This window comes from Aquarana catesbeiana, linkage group LG09 (genome assembly GCF_042186555.1).
Source record: "Aquarana catesbeiana isolate 2022-GZ linkage group LG09, ASM4218655v1, whole genome shotgun sequence".
NCBI classification, from domain to species: Eukaryota; Metazoa; Chordata; class Amphibia; order Anura; family Ranidae; genus Aquarana; species Aquarana catesbeiana.
In genome coordinates, this window is record NC_133332.1 from 33,911,313 (window position 1) to 33,924,783 (window position 13,471).

Below are 13,471 nucleotides of genomic sequence, written 5' to 3' on the forward strand. Positions count from 1 at the left end.
GGTCAGGAAGGGGATAAAATTTTCCGGAGCTGATGTGGTTAAGCATTCAGTTTTTTTTCAGACTAAAAATATTACGATAAATTAAGAAAATGTCCATCCAGATGAGCAGCTCCTGGGAGGCATCATTGTTACCAGGAAACAAAAAGTACAAAATATGAACACCACTTGTGCACAATGTCTGTGTATCAGGAAATCTATAGAGGTTTCCTACATACAGTGGACTTATTTGGGGGGTCCTCCCAGGAGTCATATGACAGACTCCAGACCAGGTGATAAAGACAAGGCTATGAACACACAGGACTGATCATTTCTTAAGGCTTTTTCTTATGTGGCAGTTTCTACAGCCCTCTGAACTGCGATCTGTGGTAAATCACTTTCCAGAGGCTGGTGGAGCAGCTGCAGTGCCATTCATTTAAAAGGTGATACTGCCACTTTCTGAAATGTCCCTTACACATACCATACATGTTTCACGCTCTGGGGTCCTTCATCCTGTGATGTGACATCATTTTACTTATAATATATATTTTTTAATCTTGATTACTGTAATGATTTATCAGCTTTATCTTCATCACTACACCAGTGTTCCTCACTACATAACATCACTTCCCCTGATCCCGGGTCACATCTTCCTCTTCTCTCTGCAGGGATCCATTCCTTCCAGTTTATGTACAGCTGTGAGCTGAGAGATGACGGCACCACTGAGGAGTATATGCAATATGGATATGATGGGAGAGATTTCATGTATCTGGACACACAGAGAGGGATCTTTATCCCAGCCATGAATGAGGCTCAGATGACTACACAGAAATGGAACAGTCCAGAGATGAGAATGGGGGAGAGACACAAAAATTATCTGGAGAATATCTGTATAGAATGGCTGAAGAAACACATCAACAATGGGAGAGAAGATCTGGAGAGGAGAGGTGACTACATATACTGAGTGTGCGTATATGTGTATGTGTGTATATATATATATATATATATATATATATATATATATATATATATATATATATATATATATTTATTTTGTGTAGGATCTATAAATTATTTTGGACATACACGGTGTTTACTGTGTAGAGTGATAACATTCAGTGGGGATTATAAGTAGTTTTGTAAAGTGTGTGTGTGTGTGTGTGTGTATATATATATATATATATATATATATATATATATATATATATATTGTATGTACAGTATATGTGTGTATATATAGTCATATGCACTCTACACTATTTACTGTACATATGTCAAGGAAAATCTAAGCTTTCACTATAAGCATACAATTTCTCTGCGCTTAAAAGCACAAAAAGCTCTCTTATATAATGCCGGGAAAGCACGCTCATTTATCTCTCCAAGTAACACAAACAGTTGTTGGTATCACCTCAAGCTCAGTACAAATCCTGAGCAAAATAGCCAAGCTGCTTTTATTTATACTAAACACATGGATAACAAAAGAAGGTGGTGGCTTCAGAATCAGCCAATGAGACATTTGTATTCATTCAAAAGAACCAATGACACACATGCATATAATCAAATAGAAGTGCAGTAGTGACGTGTGCAGACGGTGGTGTGCAAAACCATGTGGCAAGCACATGGTTTTGAACACAACCGTGTGCACACCACCACTGTCACCAGTGATGTGAGCCATACAAAATTATGGCCCAGTGGGCCATAACCCTGTATGGTTATGCTATAGTTCGAAAAGTACGCAGACTTACTTAGGAGTTGAAATGCAGTCGCCATGGAGTGGCCAGTTACTTGGTGAGGCATAAACAGACATCCTTAATAGAGCAAACACATCCGCCTTGTCCACGGGAAGGTTTCCGCATCCAGTGGTCTTCCACCAGCGTCTGTATGTGCGAATACCCTCACATGAGAGTATTGCAGCAAAAACTGACATTGGGGGGCATCTGACAACATACATTAATAACATTTTCCACAACAGCTCCTCCTCTTTGTCATATCCTCCCATGTGTCCCTCGATGAATCTTGATCTTCTTCTTACACCTGGAAATGTATCAGTCCTTACAGTCCATATGAGTCCATAAAAAAAGGAAAACACGGCTTGACATGTAGACTCTGTTCTTCAGGAGGAATGACTTATAGGGAGGACACGACATGGTGAGCTGTAGTAATCGCCGGTCGGTCTGGGATCCTCTGTGTCTTGTACGTGGGCTGGGCTTCGGGGCATCTCATCTCGGTGAGGAAGATGTGGTCATCTGCTCGGGCTCTGTTCACTCGTCCAATCAGGTGACAGGGGCACCTCATCACAACATATAGAAGGAATAGAAATAAAAACAACATGAATATATATACCCCTACTTCCTTCAACCATGATCCGATAGAAAATAAAAAATCCCCCAAGTTTCCCAAACCCTTAAAAGGATTCCAACCTTCACTAGCTATAGCTATTGCAGGGATCTAACCTTATCCATATGGGCCTGAACTTTGTCACTGGTATCCTCAATCCAGGTATAACAATGTTTACTTATGAATTCCCAGAAACCCCCCTTGGACTGTGGGAACTTCCTTGTATCTTCAACAGTTACATGAAACATCCCATCCACAACGGATGAGAAATTGTTTAATCGTTTCATAAGCTCAAGCCCCCACCGTGTACAAGCAGGAAACCATGCCCAGACCTGGTGGGGGTTGATGAGCAATTCCCTTCCAGCTGTCCCTGCCATTCTTACCTTCTCTCACTCCATCAGATCCTCATGATCGGCTGCAACATAAGATGCTGGGACAAGTTTCACCAGCACACATAAACCTCTTGCCTTAGGGAAATTACCTTATAAGCCGTAGATCCGCATTAATACTAAACTAAAGTTGAAACACACTTGTAGGCTTCCTAGTTATCCCGATACCAAAGCTGGCAAGAACCAGAGCTATTGTTAAAATTAGAATTAATTTTACCCTCTAGAAATGTATTGTTAAATTCTATTGACAAGTGTCTGTTTGGATTTCACTAGTTTGTCAAATCTTCTCACACCAATATGAACATCACATATACCATGTACCGCTGTCATCGCTGGGGCACTAGTAGACCCAACCATGTGTCCTGTTCTCTTTCTTAGCCAGTTGGAAAATACACTTTAAAAATATAAATAAACAAAGATACTCCTCATCCTTTTGGTGTAGTTGGGCAGCTTCTTGCAGTGGCTGGCCTGGTCTTGTCCCTCAAGCTTCTTTACAATGACCCAGTCACCTGGTTGGAAAGAATGTAAACTGGTTATTGTGTCAGGGTCCAGGATGGACTCGTGAACCCTGTGGTGGACCTTTTTGAAGTTCATGTTGCAGTGATAGCACCCACCCCATCAGCTGAGAATATAGGTGACAGCTAATGAGGAAAGTACAACTCTGGTTTTTGTTGACCTCCAAACAAACCTCATATGACAATAACCCAGACATCAGGACTGTGGTCACTGCATAACCTGTGCGTGGCTTACCATCTGGGGTGTAATACCTGGAACCAGTGACAAAAAGGTTCTCAGTATTTGGAATGGGAGCCTACTTCACCAGACTGCTGCTTGCTGATTCAAATTCCATCAAAGAAAGACAGTCTTGGCACAAACTTGGTTAGAATTAGAGCTGTTAGTATTATTGGTTTGAAAATTTGTCATTCTCACCACTCTCATCCCACTTTTCTTCCTCCTCATTACAAACTGGAGGAAGACATGCAGGGTTTAGAAGGGCGCAGAAAAAAACTGAAACAGCCTATGACACTTTTACCTTCTTATACACCTGCTTTCTATGTACATAAACTCCTTGGACCTGAAAAGATACTTATAAACAAAGGTTATTACTCTATCCTTCAAAGAATGGTAAACAATACAACATTTGTGTACATTGGTAAATTGTCACTGACATTCCACAAAACCGATAATAACTATACCCTTTGTAAATCTTACTTTCACGTTTTTACTAAAATACAACAGCCGCGACATGTAAGAGGGCTGTCACGGTAAGTTCAAACATATTCTTCATGTTGCTACATACAAACATTGAGAAGACTAAAACATGAGACAAATATTTAGATACAAATGTGGTGGAGATATTTCATAGTTCCCAAAACGAAAATGAAAAAACAAAAACAATCAGATGGAATGTTGCCTTCACTCTTTTAACGATAGAAAAAGAATACAATTTGAAAAGCATGAGAGCATCTCGAAATCTTTGCATCGACCAGTCACACAAAGTTCAAAAACAGGCCTGTATATTTTTAATCACACAAACCTGTACTACGCATCCATCAACTCACTCAACATTACAGATTTCTGAAGCCACAGCTGAACTACTTCCAAGGTATTTTTATTCTGGGGTCTTGTACCTCCAGACATCAAAAGTACCTTTCAAAGGAATACACCTTACTGTACCCTCTGACCATATTTGCCAATCTTTAAGGGGTCTAATGGCCTTAGCCCCATACTCAGATTTCATTATTATTATTATTATTATTATACAATATTTATATAGCGCCAACAGTTTACGTAGCGCTTTACAACTTGAGGGTAGACAGTACAAATACAATACAATTTGATACAGTAGGAATCAGAGGGCCCTGCTCACTTAGAGCTTACAATCTAAGAGGGAAGGTTAAGAGATACAAGAGGTAATAGCTGTGGGTGATGTGCTGATTGAGAAGATAAATGTACAGTTGTTAGGTGGGGGCCAGATAGGCTTCTCTGAAGAGATGAGTTTTCAGGGATCGTCTGAAAGTGGATAAGGTAGGAGAAAATCGGACGGATTGGGGAAGAGCATTCCAGAGGATGGGGGAGGCTCTGGAGAAGTCCTGAAGGCGAGCATGGGATGAGGTGACAAGGGAGTTTGAGAGCAGGAGGTCTTGGGAGGAGCGAAGAGAACGATTAGGTTGGTATTTTGTGACTAGGTTAGAGATGTAGCTAGGGGCCAGGTTGTGGATGGCTTTGTAAGTTATAGTTAGTATCTTGAATTTAATTCGGTGACTGAGTGGCAGCCAATGGAGGGATTGGCAGAGGGGTGTAGCAGACGCTGAGCGGTTTGTGTGGTGGATGAGCCTGGCCGCAGCGTTCATGATGGACTGAAGTGGGGATAGCCTATTTAGAGGTAAACCAATGAGGAGGGAGTTGCAGTAGTCAAGGCGGGAGATGACCAGGGAGTGGATTAGAAGCTTTGTGGTGTCATTGGTTAGGAAGGGGCGTATCTTGGAGATGTTGCGAAGACAGAGGCGGCAAGCTTTGGATAGTGATAGAATGTGGGGTCGAAAGGTTAGTTCAGAGTCCAGGATTACACCTAGGACCTTGGCGTGGGGAGATGGGTTGATAGTTGAGCCGTTGATCTTGACAGGGAGATCAGGGGAAGTGGCACCTGAGGGAGGAAATATCATGAGCTCGGTTTTGGATAGGTTGAGTTTGAGAAAGTGATGTGACATCCAGGCTGATATGTCTGCTAATAAGTTGGTAATGCGTGAGGAGACAGATGGAGAGAGCTGGGGGGTGGAGAGATAGATTTGGGTGTCATCAGCGTAGAGATGATATTTAAAGCCGTGGGAGGCAATCAATTGACCCAGGGAGGTGGTGTAGATTGAGAAAAGGAGAGGTCCGAGAACAGAACCTTGGGGGACCCCGACGGAAAAAGGAAGAGGAGAAGAGGAAGTAGAGTTGTAAGTGACACTGAAGGAGCGGTGGGATAGGTAGGATGAGATGCATCTGTCTGACTGGGGTGCATGGACGACCCATTGCCCATGACAATTCGAATCGCTTTTTTTGGCGAACTATGCTTCCAGAGAACCCTGCGCTTTATTTTTGGAGCGGTTATGGTTTGCACCTTTATCACCATAATCGACCCCTGCATTCTGATTATTATACACGGCCTGAGCGGGGCTGTTAGCGTAAAACTCCTCATGTTTATGCCAATACAATCGCACACTGGAATTCCGCTTATTTTGCACGGCCCGAGCAGTCCCATGATATACAGTCTTCTAAACATGTTTTTCTGACAACTACAAAAACACCATGAAATCCTCCACTATTCAAAACAATATTATGGCTTCTATCTGTACCAAGATATTACAACAATAACGTGGATGCCTCCTGTTTGCTCTCTACCCAAAACTGTATTACAGTATAAAACTAAAAAGACAACTGGAATTAAATTTAAAACACTTTCAAATGCCAGTATTTTCCCATTGTCCTTCCAAGCACAAATCTCATTGCTCACATTTCAGAAGACTAAGCTCCTCCCACCAACTTCCTGTTGCATGCCCAGCTCTTCAAACTGGTTTATTGCAATGGACAGGAAGAGGGAGGGGGAGCCTCGCCCTATCACCTTGTCTATCAAGACACCATAAAAATACATGGTTAACATCATATATATTTCAACAATTAAAAAAACATTTGTCACGGAAAGGATGGAATAAACCCCCATATTGCAAATGGAAGGGAATCCCCCTTGACTCACATATCCCTGGGAAGTCAAACCACAAGTTTTGAGACCGAAATACCACACAACAGCGCAACAAAAAGCCAAAACTGAAACTCCTGCAAAAAAGGTGGCTCAATGAGGTATACAATACAAGCCTCAAAAACATTGAATTGCCCTCTGAGAAACTCCCAAACATTTAGAAAATTAAAATAACACACACCGCTGTGTACAAAAACTCAGTTAAATTTAGTTTCACTATCCACCGAAACCCAGTGCAAAGAAACAGCCCCACCCAAAACCGGAATCCAATACAAAAATCGCCACTCTTATACTGAAAAGTTGATAAAAAGTACAAACACAGCTCGCCTACAATAATTTACATTCACTTAAAAGAAAACAGAAATGATGCCTAGAAACAAGATGGTGGCTCATGTCACATGGTTTCACACACAAAGGAATGGTGGCTGTACCTTCCCCTATAGGATGACCCACAGGTCCTCAAAATGGCCGACGACAGTAGCCACATGGCAGACAACAACAAAAGAAAAGAAAATGGCAGATGAATGCCAGGCCATGACCACATGGTAGACTACAGCAAGATGTCCGACGAAAACCACAGCATAGTCACATGGTAACAACAACAAAAGGAAATGGCAGACGAAAGCCAGGCCACAACAAAATGGCACATTTTCCAGCCAAAACCAAAATTTCTTCACTTAGCTACACAAACTTCTCCTCACAAAACTACACATTTGAGAGACCACATGAACACTTACAAACATTTTAGGAAACCATGACAAACCAGGATTTCTTCCTACAAAAACTGAAACAATTGAGACATCAAAATGAACACTTATCCCTAAAAAAACACTTTAGGCTATGTCAATTAGGGCCCATACTAAAATATAGGCATATTCGACTAGACAATATTGGGTGGTACAGTGGTGTAGTGGTTAGCACTCCCACCCAGCAGCAAAAAGGTTGCTGGTTTGAATCCCAACCACAACACCACCCGCCTGGAGCCTGCATGCTCTCCCTGTGCCTGCGTGGGTCTCCTCCGGGCACTCCGGTTTCCTCCCACACTCCAAAGACATGCTGGTAGGCCAATTGGCCTCCGTCCAAAATTGGCCCTAGTATATGAATGCAAACCGGGGACCCTGGACTGCGGGCTCCTGGAGGGCAGGGACCGACGCGAGCGTGCGATGCATGTGTGGAGCCCTGCGCAAACCGATGGCGCTATATGGGTACCTTTAAACAAATATGAGCATATCAATGAGACACAATGCACAGGGACAATTGCAGACACACACCCACACTCAATCAGGTTGAACTGGATGGACTGGTGTCTTCACCCAACCCCACCAACCATGCAATTATGTAATATATCCAAAAACGCCAAAGTTACATAAAACATGACATAAAACGTCTTAACCATATACTCTTGTCCCAAATACAACACAATACTTGGCTCTGAGAGTTAGAAAGTCAACAGAACTCCCCCCATGCTATTACCTAGAAGCCACAGGGTGTAAACAGCTCCTATTGTGATGTCCCAACAATACAAGGCCACTTGGATATGCAAAAGGCTTTTCAACTTAAAACCAAACCCTTTAAAAATATTTTTACACTTATGGGGACATGTGTCTTGGTCCCATACAAAGGTAATAATCACAATTCATCCATTTATATTTCTCATATACATCACAAACATCTCACACAGCATACAGTTACACATCCTGCTCAGTCACACACAGTATTCACTTTAGGTTTGTATTAAATGGGACCTATAGAGGATTTAAATATAGGTGCTTCCCCAATTAATAGACCTACTTACAATGACAAAAATATAACCTACAATAAAAGTCCAGTCATTATACAAGCGATGAAAAAAATTAAGGTTCTTTGCCTGGTAGATCTTACCTCATACAGCGGACAGAGAATCAAGAACCCGAACACAGAACAGCAAAAATGTTTAAAAAACTTGAAGTATGGTTGTCTTACCATTGGCCGGCCTTTGCTGGTCTGGTTCTGGAGGTCTCTTCCCCCCTCAAGGTCTGCAGAATTAAGAAGATCTGTTGGCTTCCTTTCTGGCCCGCCATTATTGTCAAGGAAAATCTAAGCTTTTCCCTATAAGCATACAATTTCTCTGCACTTAAAAGCACAAAATTCTCTCTTATATAATGCCGGGAAAGCACGCTCATTTATCTCTCCAAGTAACACAAACAGTTGTTGGTATCACCTCAAGCTCAGTACAAATCCTGAGCAACATAGCCAAGCTGCTTTTATTTATACTAAACACATGGATAACAAAAGAAGGTGGTGGCTTCAGAATCAGTCAATCAGACATTTGTATTCATTCAAAAGAACCAATGACACACATGCATATAATCAAATAGAAATGCAGTAGTGACGTGTGCTGACGGTGGTGTGCAAAACCATGCGGCAAGCACATGGTTTTGAACACAACCGTGTGCACACCACCACTGCTGCTACCAGTGATGCGAGCCATACAAAATTATGACCCAGTGGGCCATAACCCTGTATGGTTATGCTATGGTTCCCAAAGTACGCAGACTTACTTACTTAGTAGTTGAAATGCTGTCGCCATGGAGTGGCCAGTTCCTTAGTGAGGCATAAACAGACATCCTTAAAAGAGCAAACAGATCCGGAATGTCCACGGGAAGGTTTCCGCACCCAATGGTCTTCCACCAGCGTCTGTAAGTGCGAATACCCTCACATGAAAGTATTGCAGCAAAACTGACACTGGGGGGCATCTGGCAACATACATTAATAACATTTTCCACAACAGCTCCAGGCCTTTTTTGACACTTTTGTTTACATGTAAAAATCTGTATTTTTTGCTAGCAAATTTGTTAATTTTTCAGGAACTAAAATGCCGATATTATGCCGAGTAAATGGATACCAAACTGCCAAACATGTCATGCTTTAAAATTGCACACGTCCGTGCCATGGCAACAAACGCCATAAACTTTACTATCCATAGGCAATGCTTTAACTACTTGCTTACTGGGCACTTTAACCCCCCTCCTGCTCAGACCAATTTTCAGCTTTCAGTGCTCTCACACTTTGAATGACAATTACTCAGTCATGCAACACTGTACCCAAATGATTTTTTTGTCCTTTTTTCATACAAATAGAGTTTTCATTTGGTGGCATTTGATCACCTCTGGGCTTTTTATTTTTTGTGCTATAAATGAAAAAAGACCAAAAATTTTGAAAAAAATATGCATTTTTCTTCGTTTCTGTGATAAAATTTTGCAAAATTAGCAATTTTTCTTCATAAATGTTGATCACAATTTATACTGCTATATATCTTTGATAAAAAATAACCCAAATTAGTGGATATTATGTGATCTGTGTGAAATTTATAGTCTACAAGCTATGGTGCAAATTATAAAAAAATGATCACATCTGATGTACTGAGGCCCATCTAATTTCTTGAGACCCTAACAATCCAGGAAAGTACAAATGTCCCCCAAATGACCCCTTTTTGGAAAGTATACATTCCAGGGTATTTAGTAAGAGGCATGATGAGTTATTTGAAGTTGTCATTTTTTCCCACAATTCTTTGCAAATTAAGATTTTATTTTATTTTTTATATTTTTTTCAGAAAATTGTCATTGTAATAGCTTATTTCTCTCACATGGAATGTGCATACCACAAATGACACCCCAAAATACATTCGGCTACTCCTCCTGAGTATTACAATACCACATGTGTGGGACTTTTTCACTAACTGGCCACATATAGAGGCCCAACATGCAGGGAGCATCATCAGGTGTTCAAGGAGCATAAATTACCCATCTAACTTGTTGACTACCTATTACAATTTTGAAGGCCCTAGAGCACCAGGACAATGGAAACGTCCACAAAATGACCCCATTTTGGAAAGCTAACACCCCAACGCATAATCTATGAGGCATAATGAGTCTTTTGAAGGGTTCATTTTTTTCCAAAAGTTTTTGGAAAATGTGGAAAAAAATGAAAACGCATTTTTTTTACACAAAGTTGTCCATTTATAAGATATTTCCAACACATAGCATTTACATTGCAAAAATAACACCACGAAATACATTCTGCTACTCCTCCTGAGTAAAACGATACCACATGTGTGAGACTTTTACACAGCTTGACCACATACAGAGGCCTAATATTGAAGTAGCACCTTCAGGTGTTCTAGGAGCATAAATTACACATCTCATTTCTTACCCACCTATTACACGTTTGAAGGCCCTGGAGCACCAGGACAATGGAAACGCCCACAAAATGACCCCATTTCGGAAAGCACACACCCCAACGTATATAATCTATGAGGCATGATGAGTCTTTTGAACGGTTCATTTTTTACCAGAAGTTTTTGGAAAATGTGGAAAAAAATGAAAACACATTTTCTTTCTCGAACATCACGGGACACAGAGCCTCAGTAATTACTGATGGGTTATATAGGTATCACTAGGTGATTGGACACTGGCACACCCTAAACAGGAAGTTCAACCCCCTATATAATCCCTCCCCTTGCAGGGATACCTCAGTTTTTTCGCCAGTGTCTTAGGTGTTGGACGTGTAAAGATGTCCTGTGCTGAGCTCCAAAGGGATTATCCTATATCCTATACTGGGGCAAGCCAGGCGAACCGGATCCATTTCAAAATATCCTTTCTAGGCCGAATTGGATGGTACCTGGGCCTCGTGTCCAAAGAAACAAGGTTTTACCTGTAACGCTTCCTCTTTTTAGAGAGCTGGACCCCACATATCAGAAAATGGTTTTCTATCCTTATTTCTGGCCGGGTGCTTCACAGGCCCAGAACTGTGGACCCCCCTATTCATAGGGGGCCCCAGTCTCTGAAGGTTTTTTTCAAACGGAGCCCACTGTGAGAGGTGAAGATTGGGTCTGTATAACAGAACCCTGCGGCTGGATAAGGTAATGGAGATTCCACAGAATTTTTTAATTCTAGTAGGTTTTCTCCTTTAAGGTAAATGCATGCTATGCTTATTGTCACCACCGGGGGCTGCCAAGAGCACATACCTTTTCATGCTGATGTCTGTCTCAGTGTTTCCATGCTGCACAAGCTCCTCCGGCCGGCTCAGGTAGGATGGGATGAGGGGTTCTCCTTAGGGATATCTCCCCCCAGACTAAGAGGAGGCCGCTGATGGTCTGTGAGGCGGTTATACACCGCACTTTCACCGCCGCTGCCACCGCCATTTGCCACATGCAGGCCCCATCACTACCAGCCTCTCTCCTTCCTCCCCCTCCCCCAGCCTTTCCTCCATGCTGATCCCGGAGGGTCAGCTCGCACTGGAAGCGCACGTTTTTTGAAAACAAAGGGGGGGGCAGTAGAGGGGGGGCATCAGTACAGTGTCTAGCGTGCTCAGACGCCCACATTGCAGGCTGCAGGCTAGTGAAGGCACACTTTACAGGTGCACTAAGCCTTTGGAGGGACACAGAGCTGACGGTCGCATGTAAGGTGGGACACAGGCATTCTCCTAAGCAGCATTTACTAAGGGAACACAAGACTGGGCATTTGGTAGCAAGGCGTTTGCCAGACTACATCGCTCAGCAGTCAGTGTTCATTTTGTGATACCTCCACCTTGTTGCTTTGCACTAGTGTAGAAGAGGTTCAAATACCCCAAGAACCAGAGACCCTAGGGGATCTCCTGCAGTTTCTGAGGACTCCCTTTCTGCAGCACCTTCCCCCCCTTAGGGGCCAGGGATGGCTAGCCAGGGAGAGCTGTTGGGGTCAGGGGCTACACCTGCTTCTGGCACTTCAGCCCCTGTATACATTACACAGGAGGTTTTTTCCTCAACCATTTATGGTCTAGAGCAAAGAATAATGGCCGTAGTTGCATCTTCACTCAGTGGAAGAAAACGCACTAGGTCTTCCTCTGTTACCCGGGACCCTCAGGAGAGGAGCTCTAGGATAGGGGAGAAAAATCCCTTTCAGAGGATTGGGATGGGGCGGATGATTCCTTCTCTGAGGAATCAAGTGGATATGATATGATACAAATCATATTCTCATATTACCTCCCTCACTCTTCTGCTTCTCCTAATCGCTGGAGATATTTCCCCAAACCCTTGGCCCCCCTTATTTAACTGTGCCCAACACACCCATCACCATCACCCTACACCCTCTGGCAGTAGTCGCAATCTACACAATTTAGTCTCCATTCCTCTTCTTCCCAACACCAGCCTCCCTCTCTCCTGCGCCCTCTGGAATGCCCACTCTGTCTGCAACAAACTCACTGCTGTTCATGTCCTCTTTGTCACTAATTCCTTTAATCTACTTGCTCTCACCGAAACCTGGCTCCACAAATATGACACCCCTTCTCCTGCTTCCCTCTCCCAGGGTGGCCTTCACTGGACTCACTCCCCTAGGCCTAATGGATGCAAGGGAGGTGGAGTGGGATTCCTCCTATCCCCCCAGAGCACCTTCCAGGTTTTTCACCCTCCTCCCTCTTTCTCCCTCTCATCATTCGAAGCCCACTGTATACGTCTATTCTCTCCTACTTCCCTAAGAATTGCTGTGATCTACCGGCCCCCTGGACCATTATCGACTTTCCTTGATGAGTTTTCTGCCTGGCTACCCTACTTTCTCTCTTCGGATATTCCCACAATCCTTCTCGGTGATTTCAACATCCCTGCTAATACAAACACTCCTGCTACTTCTAAACTTCTTAGTCTAACCTCTTCATTTGACCTGAAGCAATGGGTACAGGCTTCTACTCACTCTGATGGCAACACCCTTGACCTTGTATTCTCCTACCTATGCATTCCATGCAACTTCTCAAACAATCCTTTTCCTCTCTCCGACCACCACCTTATTAGTTTCTCTCTCCCCCTGTCTTCCACCACTTTTCCCTCCAATCGCCTAACCATCACCCATAGAAACTTTCGCAACTTCAACTCCTCTCTCCTCTATTCTGCTACTGACCTCCTCTATGACAAAATCTCTCCCCTGTCCTGCCCCAACCAAGCCACGTCCATCTACAATAAATCTCTGTCCTCCACCCTGGACAAGCTCGCTCCCCTCACTACATGCAGAATCAGGCC

General features: G+C 42.9%; 1 pseudogene across 1 annotated transcript in view; it reads left to right on the forward strand.

Moving 5' to 3' along the window:
• The window catches only part of LOC141107488 (class I histocompatibility antigen, F10 alpha chain-like), an 86,176-nt pseudogene that overhangs the window by 31,763 nt on the left and 40,942 nt on the right, over positions 1 to 13,471 (forward strand). Inside the window, exon 3 of the transcript XR_012235915.1 lies at positions 645 to 923. The product of XR_012235915.1 is annotated as a class I histocompatibility antigen, F10 alpha chain-like (transcript). The remainder of the gene's footprint in view (positions 1 to 644; positions 924 to 13,471) is intronic.